We start from the raw sequence: 4,039 nt of genomic DNA on the forward strand, positions 1-4,039 counted from the left end.
GTGTGAAATAACATATGGGTCTTATTTTGGATTAGGTAAATGGGTCGAGCTCGACTTACTAACAGTATCCAAGTTCCAACCCTAGATTTTTTTTATCCGTGTCAAAATTACATTAAACAACCTTCTTTTACCCGATTACGAAAAATCTGCTAAGCAAATTTGACTTATGAATTTATCATTATTATTATTAGGATTTGATAAAGCTAAGAAGGAGCGGACATGGCTGGAAGTGTAGGCCGAACAATGGCCAGCAGAAAGACTTCTGCTTTGGTGAGAATCAATTACGATTTTTTCAATCTTTTTTTGTGTTTAGTGTGTTGTTTGAATGTAAAGTTGTTCTTCTTATCTTATGTGGTTTGATATTCTTGATTTATTTTATTAATATATAACTTTAAGTTTCAAATTTTATGTTTTGAAGTTTGAATCCTTTACTGCAATGTTTTATTTTTTTTATCTTTCTTTTGAAGTAGAGGAAGAGGGAAGGGGAAAATTTAAAGTTAAGGTTGGTGCCTGAATGTGGTATTCTGTGATCTTAGATGATCATCTTCGATGTAGAACATCATCTAATTGATTTTTTTAGACACAAATCACGCATCAATTTGGTCCATATGTCTACTTGTATAACTCAAAGCTCTTCAAGTATCAAATTAACTTTATAGTTTCAGTGCTTTATGCCCTCATCTTTTGTACTACAATCTGTTCGCGAGGATCTTGGAGGTGGCGAAGAAGAAAATATACCAGTTAGGAAAAGGGGTAGACCATAGAAGCCATGGAAGGATGAAACAGAGAAGGAAGAAGAAGCCGAAAAGGTTATATTTTAACCCGGATTGTAAGAGAATTGGGGCAGGTTCGGTTTATGGGGCGGGTACTAAACCCATATGTGCTGTCTGACCCAAAATGCCACGTGGCCCCATAAAAATATGCCACCTCATTAAATAGAAGGCCCACAGGTTCTGCCGTTAGTCGCGAGGGTAATTTTGTTAATAGAATTACCGTCGTGTACTTTTTTGGACGAATAGGTGGACGGAGGGTATCTGTAAACCATTTAGTAAAGGATAGGAGTAGTTTTGACCATTTTCCGTTTATTAAATCACACGCTCCTCATTGCCGTGAGAGCTATATCAAGTGAAGCTGGAGCCCAAATAAAAAAGCACGAAAATGAAAAGAATCTCTTGCTTTTGAAGCAGAATAGTCTTATGGATCAGTCAATCTTCTTTTTGAATGAATAAAAAAGCTATGTATAAAGTTGCACATTCTGGTGGCTCACGACTTAAGTCTCCATCTTTACTCTGCTACTGGGATCGGTTGATTTTTCTATAATTTGTAAGTCTCACGTCTTCTGCTATTTTGAGCTTGAACTCTTTGTGTATTTCTTGTTTCTGCTATTAAGGGTTTTTTATCACTGAAATAAAAACAAGGAAAATATTAAGAAAAGGAAAAAAAGGCCTGACCTTTTTGTCTTTTTGAGTTAAGGTTGTGTAAACTGTGGAAAGGGCTGCCTTTTTTATTTGATTTTGTGATTCTTGAGTTTATTGATTTGTTGAGAAATTATGGGTATCACCTGAATTCTGTGGTGCTTCTGAGGATTAGTGATTGCTTGTTGTTGCTCTGGTTTGGTATTTGCTGGTTCTCTTTCTCTATATATGTTTTTAAGCTACAAAGTTGCTTGTTAAGTTTGAGTGTGTTTATACTATTGGGCTAGGAGGGTATGAAAAGTGAAAGCTTTGGCCAAATAAGCTGGATTTAAGGTTTTTTAAAATTCATTTTTTGCCTATTAATTTGTATTTGGGTTTCCAATTTGGGGTTTTATGGTTTTAAGGATCAAAGTCTTTACATACCCAAATCTATGCATATAACCAGGGCATCTATCTTTGTGCCGGTGCACCTGAATGGTGTGCTCTTTTGTTCATTTCTCAGAATTTGTGTGTCTTAAGATGTGGTTTTGATCAAGAAGAGAAAGGAACATTGGAAATTGGTGATAGGGAATTTAATATTTTTGGTTCTTGATGTTGTTTTAAACAAGATAAAAGATGCAAAGAGTAAGGCTATCAACACATTAGGCTCCAGTGCACAAGTTAGGGGATTCACAAATGACCTTGTCCCCAAAGTTTAGGTTAGCTGCAACGCGTTCCGCTCTTCTTGATCAATCTCTTGAGTTCCAATCGTGGCTTAAAGGAGAACCTCTAATTCCTGGACTTCCGGATGATGTTGCTCTCCATTGCCTCCTCCGGATACCAGTGGATAACCACATAAACTGCAGGGTTGTTTGTAAGCGATGGTATTCACTTTTCGACAGTAAAGAGCGATTCTTTACGCTTAGGAAGGAGCTGAGTTTTCATGATCCATGGCTTTGCCTTTCATAAATCTACTGGAAAAATTTTGTGGAAAGTTTTTGATCTTGACAACTTTTCCTGGCACACAATCCCTGCTATGCCGTGCAAGGAAAAAATTTGTCCCCACGGATTCAGGTGTATTGCCTTGCCTCATGAAAGTGTTCTCTATGTTTGCAGTGGAGTGGCCTCTGATAATTGTCCCCTTAATGTGGTGTTGAAATATGAAGTCCGAAAAAACCGTTGGACTGTTATGAAGAAGATGATCACTGCAAGGTCCTTTTTTGCTAGTGGAGTTATTAATGGGATGATTTATGTTGCTGGGGGAAACAACTCAGATCTTTATAATGAAATCAACTCTGCTGAAGTCCTGGATCCTGATAAAGATACTTGGCATCCTATTGCTAATATGGGGTCTAACATGGCTTCATATGACTCTGCAGTTCTTAACGGAAAGCTTCTGATGACAGAAGGCTGGTTTTGGCCCTTTTTAGTTGTGCCCAGGGGCCAAATCTATGACCCTGAAACAAATAATTGGGAGGAAATGGCTTCCGGACTACAAGAAGGTTGGACTGGTCCAAGCGTTGTAGTTTATGTACGATTATTTGTTATGTCAGAACACGAACGAACAAAACTAATGGTTTATGATACAGAAACTGACTCCTGGGATATGGTAGAAGGACTTCCATTACCTGAACAGATATGCAATGAGATTGCTATGGCAACTGGATTCTTGTTGTAGGTCGAGACCTTCATATTGCTGTGGGACATATCACGAGGCTACAGCAAAAAAATCAATCGGTTAAAAACTGCAGCTTTGCTGTTACCTGGCAAGTGGTAGATGCTCCTGAATCCCTTGCTGACTTTACACCATCAAGTGCACAGGTTGTATTTGCTTAGCTTCTACTTTGGATACTAGCAATTACCTTAGACTGCCAAAGGCTAGAAAGATGAGGGCGAGTATAAATTTTTATTTTCCTCGGTTTGTAATGTTTTTAGCTATAATATAATTGTGTAACATAATATAATTAACTGATGATCCAAGTATTTAGTTGAACTACGTTATGATCATGCTGGATTATTATTTTTCTTTTTTTAAAATTTGTAATAATCTCATTATGGCATGACATCTGGGACTAAGGTTTTGATGGTGTAATTTTGGAACTTTGAAATGGTTATATACTAAATAAAGGTGAAAGCTTTGTTCTTTTAGGGGACAATTGATTAGGATGTGAAGGGAAGGAATGCCTACGGAAACATTGAGGAACAAGTATATTTTGACTTAAAAATGCACCAGTCTATTTTTTTCTATTCTTTTCCTTTATTTCCTATTCTCTTAAAGACTTAAACCAATCAACCTCTGTTTGTTCTTTTTTCTTTACTTCGGTGGATAGTGGATACTGTCTTCCTTATAATAGCAAATCAACAGTTGGTGACAGTTATACTTTTGTAGATATTCCAACAATTAAATATAGCCCAGTGACACTATGACTGCTACTATCGGCAAAGTTTAGTAAAGCTTATTTAATCATGCTGTTGATTGTTCTTGTTTTGACAGGGAAATGAAGAACTTCGTTGTTGTTATGCCTGACACTGTGTTTCGTCTGCTTTGCAATTTTCTCAAGTCTGCAATGAAAAAAAAAAGGCTTGATAAAATTAGATTACTTTTTTCTTTGTTAACACTGTTAAGTTAGATCATTAAAACAAAT

The 4,039-nt window shown here is 36.6% G+C and overlaps 1 pseudogene; it reads left to right on the forward strand.

Moving 5' to 3' along the window:
- Nucleotides 1–276: 276 nt before the first annotated feature.
- LOC107763604 (F-box/kelch-repeat protein At1g30090-like) lies at nucleotides 277–3,552 on the forward strand (annotated as a pseudogene).
- Nucleotides 3,553–4,039: the final 487 nt, after the last annotated feature.

The sequence above is a fragment of the Nicotiana tabacum genome, chromosome 17 (assembly GCF_000715075.1).
Source record: "Nicotiana tabacum cultivar K326 chromosome 17, ASM71507v2, whole genome shotgun sequence".
Classification (NCBI taxonomy): Eukaryota; Viridiplantae; Streptophyta; class Magnoliopsida; order Solanales; family Solanaceae; genus Nicotiana; species Nicotiana tabacum.